We start from the raw sequence: 17,848 nt of genomic DNA on the forward strand, positions 1-17,848 counted from the left end.
CTTTATCTCTAACAGTCTAATTTGATGGGGTAGTGCCAAGATATAAGAATATCTGACTGTCTAAAATAATAATGATCAAAAGTAAATAATTACTTTCCCAAAGGAATCTTAGACCTAATCCACTGGCATCATTTACATCATACCCATCGTATGTATAAATGTGTGTGCTCACAGTTGTGATGGTGGTAAGTACTGTGTTACTTTGATTGTTCATACTCTTACTTTGTGCTCCACAGCAATCACTTTCACGACTCAGTTGGCATCTGATTATCTCTGTCTCACACACGGATATTCAAACGCTCACAGACACACAAACACGGCATGATTCGCATACAGCTTTCGTCTTGAAGCTGATTTTCATCAGAAGGACAGAGTGGAATTGTGGAACATAATTATAAAACTGGCTTGCAGTTAGTAACAGCACAGCTTTGAATGTGGTCGTGTGCATGTATACTATGTGATAGGTTGTCAGAAAAACATTCTTAAAAGATGTCAGAATGTTATATATAAAACCATTTTATTTAAATAAGTCATTTCTGCTTTAGGTCAGAGACAGGTTTTTACAAGAACTTAAAGGAATTACACCTCTGCTTTTTTTCTATCCAGTCCAAACAAACAAACAAACAAAAATGATTCAACAGCATGCCCCGACTTCTCACTGTCTTGTTCTCCAACACACTTTCTATCTGAAGCTATGAAGCTTGTTCCAGCTCTTATTTATATTCTGAGTTGTTTCATGTGACAGAGCACAGATCCCCAGAGTCTGGACAATGCATCCACAACCTTTACAGGGGAACACAATCATAAAGTTCTATCAATATTCAATCAAAGTCCAGGGTCATCTGGCAGCCTTTAAAAAAAGAATTGTGGCAGGGTAATCAAATGAAAACATGCCTTCACATCCTGTTATAAATTATTTATTGGTTTAGTTTACAGTTAAACAATACACACATGGAATAACCTACACGCATACACGTACATATAGGCATATGAATTATAAATAATTTTGTTGTGTTTTCTTTGGATTTTTGTTGGTTGATCTTGATGACAATCTTCCTTCTTTGCTGTTTCTGATTTTGCCCATTTGTTTTTTATAGATTTACTAGCTGATTCTCTGTAAAATATTTTATTTTACTTTCCTGTATGACTTATCAAAGTTTAAAGGCTGTATTATTGAGGCAGTTGGCATTTAACTTTCCCCTGGTTTATTATTGTTTTTTATTTAACCTGAAAAAAGAAATAACTGGATTAAAGCATTGAGTCTGAGTCAGACTCATTTAAACACCCTATGTGAAACACCAGAACATAGTATTGCATCATGTTGAGACCTTGAGGCTCATTAGTTGTTACCACAGCTCTTTATGTAAAAAATCTTACCACTAAATGTTGTCTCTCTGCCTCATTATTACATATTAGCACTTACGTTATCACAGGACCCAAACTGAGAAAAATGTAGTCACTTTCCAGGGAGTTGGCCTCATTACAGCATACTAGCACGACTGTCATGTGGAGCCCGAAATGACTACATGTATTCTGTCACCATGGGACCAAGGCTCATTAAATCATATTAGCACCTGTGTCGTGTGAGGATAACAGAGTCCAAACCATTTCTGCTCTTGACCCTGACAAGGGCCACAAAGGATCTCTATCACCTCTCTGTTCAAATTCCTGATGCCTTTTTCTCCAATATATTTTTCCCATCAGGAATTCTGTTTCTAATAGCACCAGGAGAGGTTTGGCCCATAGGTCATAGAACCAATCAGCATTAAAAGCTATAAGTGGACAGAGAGAAAATTATTTCTTTTTTCCTTTCTTCCTTTTTTGTCATCATTATTACATCCATCTTTCTCATCATCTTTGTCTCTGATTATCTTTGTCCACCCTCTCACTGACTCACTTTATATTCCCCTTTATATTTATATTTCCCCTCCCAGTCAGTGGTGGTTTCTGTATGTGCCCCCATCTTCCATTGCACTCAAAGTCTTTTGCTTTTCATCTATTCATTAATCACCGCATTATTCTCCTATAGAAAATGAAGTTACCAGACAGATGGCTGCAATCTTCCTCAGTTCAACCCCAGGTCAGTGTGCAGAGTATCTCTGTCCATGTGCTTCTGCTCATATGTGCACACAACACACATAAGACACTGTGCTCATCAAGCCCTGGTGCCTATAGCCAGTCATTATGAGGTTCCCATGTGTGTTATAATGTGCACAATTTTGGTGTCTATCAGAAACACTGCATATGACTTCAGAGTACCATTCAATTCTATCCTAGTTTAGCACATGATTTGCATATTGAAGCCATGCTAACGTTTGAAGTGCTTTGATGGATCAACATGGGGTCTATAGTGTCACCGAAAAGGATGCGATATGAATGAAATATATAGACTTGTATTAGATCATGGTGAAAGTCACAGTGAGGGTTTTAGAAAGACAAAGTAACAAATCTGGAAGTGATTATCTGTCAAAGAAAAGAAATAACAGAGTTATGAAGATAAATGGAACAAAATAAAAGAGAAGAAAAATAATCAACCCAAAAATAAAGAAAATCTAAGATTAATGTAAGAGAAATTTAAGAATGACAAAGGTCACACTATGGTGTGTAATGTTAGGTTTTTAAATTGTTTTTATAAGTTGCATTGATGGTAAGTTTCTGGCTTTTCGTAAGCACTTATTTGAGTAAAGCCACTGCTTTTCTGAGTGATTGGTTTGAAGCTGACTTTTATTAAAGCTATAAAGGAAATAAGGTATTGGGAAAATAATGCAGAACAGACAGCTGTGTAAATAAATAAAGTCATCACTGGGTTTTAGAAACAGAATTGACAAATAATTTGTTGTACTGTATCTGCATTCAGGGTTCCAAAGATGGAAAAAGCAGAACTCTCAAGGTAAATGCATATTGGCACAATAACTGTTATAAACTACACTTAATTACAAGGAGGAAAAAGGGCTAAAGAAGAAATAAAAGACAAAAAAGGATGGTAGAACAGCTAGGAGTACAGTGCCAGCAGAAACAGCAGATGAAGAAGAGCAGGGAATAGTAGTGGAAAAGGTCTTTGCTTAGGTTAGAAGGATGTCTGGGACAGCAATGCCAGTTGGAGTTTGTAAAGAAACAGAGTCAGAATACAGGCGTAGTTATAGAGGAGGAGGTCAGGTACACAACAACAACAGTGGAAAACATTCAAAGGAAATCCTTCTTCTATGAGAAAAAGGTTTCATTACAATACAGAAAAAATCACCGGCATAATTTCAGTCCCTAAAGAAAAGCCGAGGGATATTTAAGGAATGACACAAGTTTACGGATAATAGTAAAAGGGAAGAACATGAAAGCAGCAGGATTAATATGTAGTGTTAACAAACACTGCTTTTTATGTATAAATATGCAAATATTATGGCAGTGCAAATTTAAAATATATGCAGTTTTGACCAAAAATGAAGTGGCTAGTAGGGACGTGAATGGTAAACCTGGTGTGTCTGCCAGATTATGACACGAGCTCCTTCAGCTGGGAAAAGAAACAGGATCTAAGAAGTGAAAATGGTAAAAGAAAGAGAACATCTCAGGACAAATGGGTGTGCTGGTTGTGGCCAGATGTGTCAGCTCGCTACTGCAATCTTTGTCACCCTTCCATGCAAGTCTTTCATCCATTTAGAGTTCTGTCTCAACAGTTATTAAAAGAAAATGCCCTTGAGATAAATGGCTGAAAGGAGCAGCAGAGTAGAAGAAGCAAAAGGGTTAGACAAGAGGTGTGGACTGAGAGCAGTGTCATTTGTCAGCAGAAATGCTGTAATTATTTGACATGCAGTAAGATGAAGCAGCTCTTCAGGGTCAGGTTACTGACGTCAACCGTTTTCTACTATAGGTATGAATATTAATGCAATCCAAAAATCTAAATATTACAACCAAGAACAGTTCATTTTGTCCAGCATGTAACAAAACCATCAGTAGATTATTTTGTCCAGCATGTAACAAAACCATCACATGAAAGTAGATTCATTTAACTGTCTGCATGTCAGCTATGTGGCATCAGTCTAGTTCACACATATTTTGTGTATTTGTCATCAAGGATAAAGGTTCTATTTTGATACATGGTGCAAATATTACCTGACATATATAATAATAATTTCTGGACATACAATCTATCTGATATGGAGGGTTCTAATTTCTTTTTCATAGAAAAAGTCCATTGTCTCAATGAATTGTGTTGCTCACCTAACATGAACTGTGTCCAAAGTTACTTTAAAAGTGCCTTTCCTCCAACATTTCCCTCAATGTGCCTGTCAACAGAATTTACGTCTCTTTGTTTTTGCCCTCCAGTCAGTTCTTTGACCCACAGAATATTTCCTCGTCCATCACTATTAAATGTTAAGCAGCATACATTAGTAAAAAATGAACCCATTTACGTTGCTATGCATTACAGTGAAAGCACATCTGTCAAAGCGTATGGCGTCGGACAGCCGTTGAGGGATTAATTCCTTTCTGCTTACCATGTGGATAGGTTCGGAAATAGTCACAACCCTTTGTGGCTTGATTTCCTAATTCCCGTCTACACCCAACCACTGCGAGCCTGGTTCACATGGAATATTGTCCAGGATCACAGCACATAAGCGAACAAATCTAATAATTGAAAATTCAATCTACTTTGGGCACAACATCCAATCCCTCAGTGGCTAAGTTGACTTTAGGCTAAGTTATCATAGGTGAATAATTATTTTGTACTGGTATGTGTTTTCTTCAGTGTTAGCCATTTAACAGGGGTGAAGACTGGATTAATGTTTATTTTCTGTTGCTGACAAAGGCATATTTCAACGCACCATGTTGTTCAAGTTCATTTAGTGTCTAGGTAGCATGAAAACAATTTAAAACACTTAATTCAACATGTAAAAAAACAAATTGTGCTCTTCAGTTTTGAAAAAGCCATTTGTCCAGTTGCCCTTGATGTAACAACTCAGATAAGCTGACCTGGATGACTGAGACCTTCCACATACTTTTTCAATCTACTCTTTGTATTTTTTTTTTTCTGCCTTTTAGGAGAGCAGATCCATGCGGAGGTGGTCGGCTTCTTATGGCACTCATGCAATATGGTCCTGTATATGAGATGTCGTCAGCAGTCATGCCTGGTTTGAACTTGACCTGAAAGGACCGATGGAAACAGAAGTAAGTCACTATTTGTGCAGACACATGGTATTATTGTAGATACTAAGAGGAAAAAACAAGTCTAAAAGTCTAAAAAAAAAAATTAAACAATTTAAATCTCATGCATACTTCTGAATCTCAAAAAATACATTGTTTCTTTCATGATGCAAAAACAAAAGATAACTAATAAATTAGTAATACTGTTATTGTTAGCAAGACAAAGTAAATTGTGTAAAGTGTTGCGACCTATGTGTGAGTTTATTACACTTTAGTTGAATAGTTTTTGATACAGTAATTTTATGATATGTTGTGGGAAAAACCCAACACTATATAGATGTATCTGGAGGACAGTAGTTTCCAATGAATAAATAAGCTCCTCAGTGGAGATGTAAAGGAAAGGGGGAAATGAGCTTTTAATGAGTTTGGAGTTAACTCAGTAGAGCACTGCATCTTCACTGATGACTGTTGAGATATGGGATGTCTCTGATGCGTGATTACAAGTAGACATTAATTCTTGTTGCATACATTCTGTTTAAGACCTTGTAGCTGTGGCCCAGTCTTTGGTTATCTTGCTGCTGTTTTTATTTTCTCTCCATATCTCTGGGTTATTTTACCTGTTGTCATAACAACTGAGACTTTGTAAGATCTTAGTGCATTTGACTCAATAGTTAACCTTCTAAATTAGGAAAGCATTGTTTGCCTTTCCAAAAAGTGGAGAGAAAAAGGCCAGTTTGTGCTGTGCATCTGTCTTTTTTAAGCCTTTTCTGCATATTTGGCTCCTTTTGTATTCACAGAGTGGAAGTGCTATGAAAAATGCTGATGTCTGACTATAGTTTAAAACCATGGGTGTGTGTTGTGTTTGTTCAATTCTTAATGGACATTTTAGAGGAGAGGAGGGGTTTCTGGCCAGATAGCTTTCAAAAACGTAAAGGCTTATGATTTATGTAATTTATCATGGTTTTAATAAAGAAATCACAGGCAATGAGATGATCAAATGGGACTTTTTATCTTTAACTATGGGGATCAACGTTTGAGTGAAAACTGTTATTGATGCAATGTTGACGTAAATATAGGCCTGGAATATCAGTTATAAGAAATGTCATTCAACAACCTAATTAATTCAGGTCATTAGAATGTATTTGTTTCATATGTTTGGGGAAAATGTCAGATTTATGCACATTGTTTCCATTGCAGTTACTGAAAAAAGACTGGTATTGGACAAATAAATGTCAATACTCTTCTCAGCAAGAGGTACTGGTCTTGTGTCAAAGCCCTATTTTATTAACTTAGACCAGTAAAAATATTGAAGTTGTGAATGAGAAATATACATGTGCAGAGTTTGAAGAACAAGGTTGTCAGAGTAGATTATTTTATACAGTACATCTGGAGTCCATCATCCAAAGCAATTGACAGAGCACAAAAAGATAAAAATGAGTGGAGTGGCTGGAGACGAGTGACAAAAATGATTATGTGTCACAGAAAGATAGCAGTTGTAGACGAGGTTGATGAGACATAAGTCAGAAGTGCTATGATGTACTCTTTTGGAACAGAAGTCATTTGAGTGACTGATATGCAAAGAATTTGAGCAGTGTGATGATGAAAATGGGCAGGGAGTACTAACTGGAGGTGTACTTGGTGGTAGGTTGTGGATTTATGAGACAAAGATGGTTGGAGATTTTACTGCAGGGGTGTCAGATTGTGAATCGCTAAATAAATATCAAAGCAAAGATACGCAGACTATATAACAAAGTACTGTTGTTAATATAGGGTAAATTGCTTTGTTACATTTATTTCTATTTTTCAAAATAATTCTAAAGCACTAATGGCACTTTTTTTTTTACCCAGAATTCCCTGTTAGGGAACTGTAAAATAGCACAACACAAGTAGGCTCCACAGTGTAATTACTTGTACATGAGGTAATGAGATAATAAGAGGCAGCTGTGCAGACAGGTGTCCAGAGCACAGGGGCTGATGTGGAGATGAGCAGCTGCGGTGTAGAGGAGAGAGAAACACACCTTGTGGACAGGTGATGTGACCTGGTAGTTCCATTGTCAGACACTCTGACATACACTTTATCAAACCAAAGACACACAGTGACAAACGTACTGTGGAGTGGGAGAGCAGGAGACTTAAAGTAGAGCAGAGGCTCAAGCAAAAGACTAAGCTGTGTCTTGTGACAGGTCTGGAGATGGTAACCCCCCTTAAGTAACATTTGGAGAGAAAAAAACTGCACAGTTCAGTGATGCTGACAATTTGGAGCATTTTATGAGACCGATTTTAATAGGATGGGCAGAACACAGAGGGACTGTGAATGTTTATTGTTAAATTATATCAAGGACTTCTTGAATGCAAATAATATCATGTCTCTTAGGACCATATTTCTGTTTTCACACAGTAGTAGGTAGACTATACGGAAAGTGATAGCTAGACCATCCTTTGGCTTCCAAGGAATCTCTGAAAAACAGGGATGCTTTTTTTTTTTTTCCTCCAAATTTGTTGTAATTTTAAGATCTCAGACCTGTCGGTCAGTAAAATGTGACAAACACGCAAACATTGAGGTTGTTAATATGATTGTAATTTTGAGCTCATGCGCTCATATTAGTGGGTTAAAGTCTTGGCTCACTGATCAGGGTGTTGGCACATTCTTTCCTATACTAGTACCAGATCGTGATACAGCCAGATGGGAGACAGCTTCTTACTCCTGAGACACAATTTGTAGATAGGGTCCCGAAAATAGATGTATATTAAAGTCTCCAAAAATGACCTGTTACTGTGTGTGAGTGTGTGTATCTGAGACAGCGGGGCCTCATAAGGAGACAGTGTGTTATTTTTTGCGATGTTACCAGGGATACACCAACGCTGGCCCCTGGAGTTTTAAATAAGGGTGTTGAACACAGTACATCCAATGCCCAGAGAAAAATTAATTGCTTTGTCTACACATATATGTGTGTGTGTGTGTGTCTGAATACAGGCCGCAAGGCCTGTTCTTTTATCCTCAAATATGTCTGCCCACAACCGTCTGCTTTGTTTGAAATCTAAAGCATTTATAACCCTTTTCTATAGATTTGTCATTTTTGTTCTTCAGTCTAGGAGCAGTTTTACAAGTGATTCGTATGTTATGCCACGCACACCAAAGGACTCAAATAAACCAACCTGTACAGAGAGGTTTATACATCACATGACTCTGAAATAAAATGTCAGATATATATGTTGGGGTTTTTTTTTGTGATGTGCAACCCAGGGCAACATGTATGACTATTTCTGAGGGACAGCAATGTTGATTCACATTCAATAAGAGTGGCAAACTATAGTCTCTCTGCTAAGGTTACCTCAGAAAGAAGTTATTGGCTATGAAATACTGTGTAAGTACCAAGTTCTTATAGCTATAGAGTGAGTCTGTATGTTCTAGATTTACCATTACCATTTCACCTTACAAGCACTTATAATCATAGATATACAAGGCTGAATTAAAACAGCAACCAAAAAATGTTTGCCATCTTTCTTTGTCTTACTGTGGCATCATAATACTTAATTGTGGCGATGCTAATTTGATTTTTTTCTTTTATTTTTCCCATGTACCTGATTAGAAATGTGCTAAGGAGCAAATTTGAGGCAAATACAAGTTAATGGTTTGCCGTAATGATTATTATCTACTCTGAGGGGCCCATGAATGTTTGCACTAAATTACATCATATATTGAGAGTCAAATGAGAACGTAATTCTAAGGGGGTGTCAAGGGACACAAATGTCATTAGGATTACAGTATTGGAATCATTGGTATGTGCAAATTTCTGGTGACTCATTTGTGAGTAATTCCTGTCTGGACAAAATGAAATTAACAAACCTATATCATTAGTTGATTAGTGCTTCCAGTTCAGCACATTAATTAAATTTTGGTTTCATTGGCCACATTAATTGCATTTTAAAGTTTAGAGTCAGGGTTGACAGCATATTGAGGACACACACCACAGGAGTGATGTGATGCGTCTATGAATGATGTGTAATCTGACTTTTCCTTTCTCTCTCTTCCTGATTGTTCCTTCTTTTTTTTCCTCTCTCCAGTCTGTGTGCGGATTATTGTTGGATGAGCAATCATACAATGAGAAGTCTAATCCCTCTTTAGGACACAAAAGAGTTACACAGGATTTAAAAGACACATTAAAAAAAAACCCTAGTGCCTGGACAGAGCAAAGACCAAGTTAAATCTGTGTGTATGCAGAGAGGTATTAGAAAATATGCTACCGATGTTGCTTTTTATATTTTTGTACACTGTGGAAACCAGAGGTGAGACCTGATTTTATGAAACAAGGAGTCCTGATGTTTTAGAAAATTGTATCACACATTTTCTTTGAAGAGAGATTGGGATGTATGCTCTGAGAAGATTTGGATCAGCTCAAGGGTCAGATTGCCAGCAAGACAGAAACAAATGCTGAATTACATCCAGAAAACAATTGCTTTCTTGCTAAAATGACAGTGTTCTGTCTTTTGAAAGAAAGCCACTTTTTCATTTGTAGTTTTCTTTAGTTTATTTCTAGGTTACAGTCAGATATATTACACTTCAGTAGTGGACCAGAGATTAAAGTAGATTTGTGACTTATCTACTCCACATGTAGCCATTGATTGGGTTGATAAGAACCACAGGATGTAGCTCCTTCCCTATCCATATAAGATAAAAAATATTTGTTGGCAGCACAACAAGTAAAATGAAAGTGGCGTGCAGCATACCTTCAACCTGTGGATATCAATTTCAATTATTGTATGTTGTTTGATAATTTTTTTGAATTTAGTTTAATTTCCTTTTTGAATTATTAATAAAAAAATTAACTTTATGGTTAGCACAGAGTAGAAAACCCATAATTTTGCTTGTGTTTGTGCTCCTTTGACCAGAGGTCTGTAGTAATATTGTGCATGTGAGTGGTGTCGCAGCCTGACCTTTAAGGAAAGGTCCATCCATTTGGAAGAGGAATAGACAGACCACACACACACACACACACACACACACACACACACATACCGTGACTGGATATGTATTCAGTGCAACAAAAAAAAACGGACTGTACTGACCTTTATCTATATATTATCTATGAGTAAGGAGTTATCCTGCAATTGATGTAATTCAATCAGTGAGTGTGAAAGTCTTCACCTGTGAAGTCAATACCAAACCAAGACAAAACCATCTACAGCTGTGATACTGATGTTGGGCTCTCTCTATTTGCTTTTCTACCTAATACTTTTTTCTTTAAGCTTCTTTATGCAGTAAATATTATTACAGTGTTTGAAAATACTTGTAAATTTGATGCTCCTCTTCATTACTCATATCACCTGATAAAAATATATTTGAATTGATAGACAATTTCTCCGGAACTACACACTCACCCTTGCTTCAAAAGAATGGGTTGACAGACGATCTTTTTTACTTCACACCAAAACCATTTGCCAGATAACCTTGTAATGAAGAACTGTGTTATTTATTACTAAATAAATAGCAAATTTAATTAGTTTACTTGGCAAAACCAAGTCTGTTAATGTTGGTTTAAATGTTCTTTATGCAACTTGTCTAGAAAAGCTCCAGTAATTTGTGTACAATCCCCCACAAACTCTGAAGGACTAAATTCTAGACTAAAGTCTGCACTACCACCTTACATGTACGTCAGGGTTATTCTTCTCTAGTACCTACACCTGCAAAACAGGCATTTATCTTTTTTTCCCCCTGTAACATCGTCTGTGACAAGAAGAACAGCAGGGTGACTTGTTAGACAGCCCTGCATGAAGTCGTATAGCTACACACCCTGCAGTGACACAGCCTGCAAATGTCACTCTGCAGAAGGGTGCCACTCTCAACAGGCAGACTTAAGCTCAGTTTTTGGGGTTACTGCATTTATTTCCTCAAAATACTAAGTTATTTATACTGCGTAAAAAAAAAAAGTTGACACACGAGAGAGCAAAGTGATGGCCTGTTTATGTGGGAGGTGAGGTGTGGGCCATGTAATGGTTTCACAGATGGTCAGCCTTATCTGACTTTCTTTCTGTCTGAGTTTTTGGGGCCGATAAGCACCATTACTCTGTTTGCTGTTGGTGGCAGCAGCCTCATCAGTGCAAACACCCACTCAGTGAGACAAGTCAGCTCCATTTAATGCGGCTCCATTTAATGCTTGGACTAGTCTAATAGGCATCAGTGCATTCACTGACCCAGCATTACAGCGGCATTGCCAGTCACTCATATGTATAAATTTCCTTAAGAGGAAACTAGGTAGGAATAATCAGCTACAGTGCAAAACATGTTCAAACTAATGATTTATTTTACTTGAGAAATAAATTGCAGGCTAACATATCTATTAAATTTGCAAGTTTTTTTTTTTGAGTATAACTAGTTTTGATATTTAAAAGATATTTTGATCTCAGAAAGTCAGAGCTATAGTTCAGTTATTTATGGACAAATGACTTTTAAACTGCAACAGCAAACATTTAGTTATTTTACTGTAATTCTGAAAATAAATATTGCATTGAATACATCTTGAATGCACCATCCACATCTTTAAATTTTAACATGAGTATACATAGAGTTTTACAACCTGATTATTCTTATCCTTTTTAGTAATAATAAGAAAAAAGTAAAAGCCCTTTGAAAATGTTAAATGAAATTAAATCTTTCTTACATAAATCTATTACATTTTTCAGGGAATGTTGTATGAAATTTAGGGAGTTATAAATTAATAAATTTCTTTTTAGGTTTATGGACCAAAAAACTTCAGTAGGAATCATATTTTCTCAACTCTTTCATTCCTTGCATCTTACTGCTGTGTTTGAAGCCCAGTATAAATAAAAATGGGATCCACAGAAAATAATTATCTTTTATACATAGTCTATGGTTCATCCAATAGTACATAATATTTCCTTGGCCACTAGGGTACACAGAACTGGTTGTGAGCTCAGAGCTTTTCTTAATCTACCTTCTTTGCTGTCATTGTAACAGAGGTCCATTGTAAGGCTGTATTTTTATATAAAATGGTCTCTCTATATAGCAGCTACTGAAAACTAGTTTCAAGGGACAGTCTGACCAATCACATCTGCTCAATAAAGCCAATCTTTAGAGAAAAGGAAATGTCACAGAGGTGAAAGTCCTGCCTTAACAAGCCTGCCCTTAAACAGGCTGGATAACAGCAGTGTTTGTTTGATGGTAAAATGATGAGAATTGGGCCAGAGAAAAGCCCAGCTCCTAAATCCAGCTGGGGAAAAGCAGGATCGCCATTCAGCACTTCTTTTCATTCTCTGAGCCCAAGCAGTGTGTTTACCTTGCCTGTAGGCATAGACACTGGGGACAGAATAATGTTTTTCTCTCACCATGACTCCTACAGTTGGCTCATTCTTACCAAGGCAGGTCTCTGAGCTGAGACAACATTTCTGGCAGTGCCCTTTACTCTACAATGCAGGCACATGCCAGAACCAGTGGAACAGGGGACAAGATGTTAATTTTATGCCAGGCCAGTCTTCACCTGTTCATGAAGCAGCAAACAGAGGGTAAAATGTCCAAATAATAGATACATGGTGTTGATAGCAGGGATAAACAAATAACCTGTTGCTCTCAATTGTGAACAGTGTTGTTGTTGTTGGGGTTGGTGTTGCTGCCACTGTTGTCCTTACGGTTGTGAAGTCATGTAATTTTACTAAATATTTTATAAATACACATTGCGGGTTGCCTAAACATTTTATATTGAAGGGTTTACTCAAAGTATGAACAAGGAGAAGTGCAGTGTATGAATGAGTGTGAGCTGAGAAAATATTCATATGCATAACTACTTCAATATTATTAGGTAGACCCAACAAAAGGTAGGAGAAGAGGAACAACGTCTTTGTTCTGCAAGTTATTTGCCAGAAGCAGTAGTGCAATTTTATCCACTGTTCACCTCTCATGTGCTTTGCTTAGGAAAAGATGAACCTTTGACATTCATATTTTATTATTGTATTTATGATCCGCTAAATGTGTTTTTAAAGCCACACAGGGCTTAAAGACACATCATCAGTTGATCAGGGGTTAAGCGAGATTATTTTTAAAATCACTCACTGTTGGAGGCGTCATGAGAGTGTCTGGTTAATTAAGTTAGATATGCAGAAGTTGTGGATCATAATTAGCTCTGTCCCTGGGGGAAGAGGTAGGATTACACTGCCACGTTTGCTGCGTGATCTGCAGACATGATTTCAGCAGTAGCAGCAGTATTGTGATATCAGTCCACAGATCAGGGATGATGGGTGAATACGTGTTGCATTTAGGACTATCAGTCCACAGATCAGGAATTATGGGCTTTTGCTCAAAGTGAATATGTGTTGCATTTAGGACTTATCCTAAAATAAAAATTACCTTCCTCGTTCAGTTTTTTAACTACATAGAGAATTCGTTTTTTGGGTTTTTTTTTTGTCTCTAGTCTCTGTTTAAGTCATTTTTTTTGCCTCTAGTCTCTGTTTAAGTCGACTAGCTGTGAGTTCAAAGCAGCTTCTTTAAAAGATGAGAAAAGGTGTTATTATTTGGAGGACTGTCAAATATTCACCTAACACCAAATTCCATCCCACTGTTGCTCCATTTCTCATCCCCTTCATTGCTCTCCATCCTCATTAGCAGTCTCCTCTCTTCTTCTCTTCATCATTCCATCCTTTCTCATTTCTTAGTCAGATAGGGCTTTGTAAGTCAGAAGGTCACAGAAATTTCTCTTTTGCTCTCCACCTCTCTCCCCCTCCATCTCCAACTTGTTCCTACACACTCGCACTCTAATGAAAATGCATACATTATTACATTTATTCTTGGTGCCCTCTTTATTTAATTTAAGCATCTCTCCCTCAATCAACCCTTCTCTGATGAACACAGTTTTTCACGTAGTAATACCACGATCAGGGAAAATGCTACTATAAATATATAAATATATAAATCTTGCATATTACAAACTCAATTATTTGGCAGATTCATTGATTCAAAAAAATCAAACAAATACCAAAACCCAATTTTATAAAAAGTATATTGGTTTCTTGGCCCTTCTTAGTATTTCCTTCCTGACTCACCAGGTTTCTTACAAGTAAGGGTTTTCACCCCAAAGGCTTGACCTCTTCTTTTGGGGCCATCAGGCACCCCCTTTTGAACCTCCCGACTATAACCTCCTGGGATCCATGGGACATGTTTATTTCATGCAGCTCCTCTTCTCTCCTTTTTTCTGTCATCTCTGTGTTGTCAGTGTCTCCAGTCAAACTCCGGTCACAGTTGTTATGAACCTCTTGGTTCAACATGTAGCTGGAGCTCTCGTGTTCATGTAAGTTCAGGCAGGTTTACTGTATCGACACACCTCCCTTAGCAAAAAATAGTTTAAATTCCACTAGAAAGAAAGTTAAAAAATATCAGTTGTTTTCAAAAATCATCACAAAACCAGTAACTTGTCAGAATCATCTGAATACAAGCTGTGAATAAACCGCTTAGTTCTGGCCAAAGTAGTAAAGTCTTTTCAACAAAAGTTGAAAATACCTTAAGGGTGGGAAAACTGACAAATGTTAGATACTTGATATACACATAAAAAAGACATGGTGAGGTCAGGTGAGATGAGGTGAGGTGAATGAATGAAATCCCACACATTTGTGTTATGAAGATCGACTGTTCATCCTAGTTTATGTGCAACCTGTAGTTTTTGGACGTAATGACCATTCAGGAGAATTTGTGCAGCGCTTGCAGCCACTGATTCATTATAGCTTCCATAATACTGCAGGACTTAAACAGTCCACACTGTTTCTTTCATAGGATCACTGATGTTCCTACATTTCGGTCACCGAAATGTATGATACTGTTACAGCCTTTTATTCAGCAAAGACTTTAATTACATTATCATGCTGAAGTAGAGAGCTCTGCTGGGTTGATGACTAAGAACAAGTTCCTGAAAAGCAATTACCTTGCATGTATCATTAATTAACTGTCGTGTAGCAGTGTGTAAATGGTCTTCATTCAAGAGTGTTTTAAACACATACATGTTATTCTGATTTTTCAAACAGTCTTAAAAAAAAAACTTGCAGACATACATTGTATTTGTGCATATGTGTCTGTTCGACAACACGATTCTTTGTGTGTGTTTTCAACAGCTGAGCGATGAAGTTAATTGGCTTGAGCTCAGAGCAGAAGGAAAACAGTAGTGTGAAAAACTGTCTCTGACAAGACACACATGGCAGATACTTAAAAAAAAACAACCCATAGAGACACGGAGATACACACTGCACCACTGCACGCTCATCCATACACACACTTTGTGCATAACTGGGCTAAAAACAAACAATGAAGTGTAAATTTGTGTCTCTATTTAGAGACATGGCTTAGGCAGGCCAAAATGCTGCCTGATTACACAGTAGTCCTGTGCAAGTGTGATATGTTGCTCAACTTAAATAGTAACAACCATTATAAATTTATTAAAGACTTCCTGACTTTTTAGTGTACATTATTTCATTTATTTTTTCAACTTGGCAAGGAATTGACATTGAATTTGACAAAAAAGAAGTAAATGTAATGAAATTAAACTTTTTGGCCAGCAAGGGGACTGCATCCAAGACTGCTTCTCTGAATGATTTTAAGAAAGAATCCCTACCCACATATACTAATATGTATTGACTAGGAGAGAGAGAAAGAGAAGGAGAGAGCGAGGGAGAGAGAGAGAAAGAGAGACGTGCTCAAGCACCTAAACTCATAAACTAGTTTTACACTCACAAACACACACACGTTCATCCTAATCCAGCACCACAGGCTGAGAGGCACTCCTTGGTGAAAAGGGAGGAGAGAGAGAGAGAGTGAGAGAGGGTAAGGTAGGTTGAGTGAGCAGTGAATTTAAAGTTGAAGTGTTTTGTCTGAATTTTCTCAGATGAGAGAGAGAGTTCTCTCTCTCTCTCTCTCTCTCTCTCTTTCTCTTTCTTTTTCTCTCTCTCTCTCACTCTCACTCACTCACTGTCTGGTACACACACTCATCTACAGATGCTCTTTTGGAAATTACTTTCATGCAAAACACTTTGACTAGCAGAAACAAACAAACAAAAAAGGACAAACACTTAATCGAGTATCAGATATCTCTTTAATGAATTGAATCAGTGGACCTCCATTCCGTACTAGAGATTTGTTCAAGTAGATGCAATAACAATCTTACATTGGCTTTAGATTTTTAACTTGCCAGTTTAACATCCCTTTGTTACTGAAGGAATATTTGACAGATGCTTCAGTCATCCAGGGGCACTCCCTTTGTCTCTGTCCAGGGTGCTGAATCCTCGGTCAGTCTGCACTTTAAGAACTGTCCAGTGTGCTAGTTCTTTTTTGATGCAATAACACTGGAATTAAGTCTTACCACCTAAAAACAGCCACATCCCCTTGTAAAATACCTAGTATCAGTCTTAGTGGCTTTATTGTTGACAACATTTGTCCTTTGGAAATACATATAGATATTCTGTAGAACAACAACATGGCTTCTTATTGCAAACTCAGTAGTCTTTTAAACCTGTAAAACTAAGAGTGAAATCCCTTGTGAATTCACAGTGTTCTTGTATATGTGAGTTTTTTTTTCTTATTTCATTTGTGTTTCATGCTTTGAAAAATGATTTGTTTTTTAAGTCACATACAGCTCTGTTTTTCAATTTGCCTACATAAGTGACAAGACCAGTGTAGCCGGTGTTCTGAAGTGGGAGTGATAATTACCCTCTGTTAGGTTCCTCAATATGGTTCTCTGTTGTTTTTATTTCTTTGCAGAAGTGTGTCGACAGACAGTGGTCTGTTTTGCTTCTTCCTTGTCGGCAGTTGTGTTTTGTTGTTTTCTGTCTGTTGTCTGGCTGAGTCATATTGAAAGAGACTAGCTTGTGCCAAAAATATTTTTACATCTCAGTTGGTTAGTTGATGCAACCCCACACACACACACCACCCCATTGCTTAGCTAATTGTGATCAACATTTTTAAGCTGACAGTTTGTAATTATAACAGGCAAAGAGCCAGGACCATCAGACCTTTTCTAGGTCTGGATAACAAACCCCTTTCTCCCAAAGTCTTCCCCCCACCTAGCCAATATGTAAGCAAATGACTGACTCTTAGATATAATCAGTGCATTAAAGTGCAAAAAAAAGACAGAAGTGCATTGTGGTACAATGGGGTCAGTAAAGTGACTGCATTTAACATTCAGCGCATGGAGATAGATCAACTATCTGTATTGATCAGGAAAACAGCCTGAGGGCGAGGGAGAGAGCTTCTTGAACCTTGAGGTCTCAGCAGTAATCCCACAATATGACTGACTGATACTAAAGCTGGGGAATTGTTGTTTGACCAGAACGATATGGGTTTTAACAGGTTAATATGCAGTAGACGAGTGGCATCTGATTAGTGCTGATTGGTTGTGAAGGTATTTAGAGTTTTTTTTTTTACACTAAAACACTGTGGTTCGGAAACCCATATGATGTCTTTAGTTTGATTTTTCACTTTAATTCATTTCAGTTTTTTCCATCCAGGACAGTATGATCTAAAACAAAAAGTCAAGTAGAACAAAAAAGAATACAAATCGTCCTAGTATAAATATATTATTTTAGCCTGGATGTCATCACATTAGTTTTTGTCTGTTTATAATCCTTGTGGTCATGAGTTTTGGTACATGCAGGACTTTATGAGTTGATTTTGCCTTAGGTTCTAGGTGGGATTACGGCCTAATGAGATGGTTCTTCTACATTAAAA

The 17,848-nt window shown here is 37.3% G+C and overlaps 1 long non-coding RNA gene across 1 annotated transcript in view; it reads left to right on the plus strand.

Annotated features, from left to right (window-relative positions):
* Nucleotides 1–17,848, plus strand: part of LOC112488485 (uncharacterized) — a 41,439-nt gene that overhangs the window by 12,630 nt on the left and 10,961 nt on the right. The window contains exons 5-7 of the long non-coding RNA XR_003052569.1: nt 2,030–2,080; nt 2,858–2,890; nt 5,032–5,157. This is a non-coding gene — a long non-coding RNA (uncharacterized LOC112488485). The remainder of the gene's footprint in view (nt 1–2,029; nt 2,081–2,857; nt 2,891–5,031; nt 5,158–17,848) is intronic.

The sequence above is a fragment of the Cynoglossus semilaevis genome, chromosome 18, assembly GCF_000523025.1.
Source record: "Cynoglossus semilaevis isolate Cse_v1.0 chromosome 18, Cse_v1.0, whole genome shotgun sequence".
NCBI lineage: Eukaryota > Metazoa > Chordata > Actinopteri > Pleuronectiformes > Cynoglossidae > Cynoglossus > Cynoglossus semilaevis.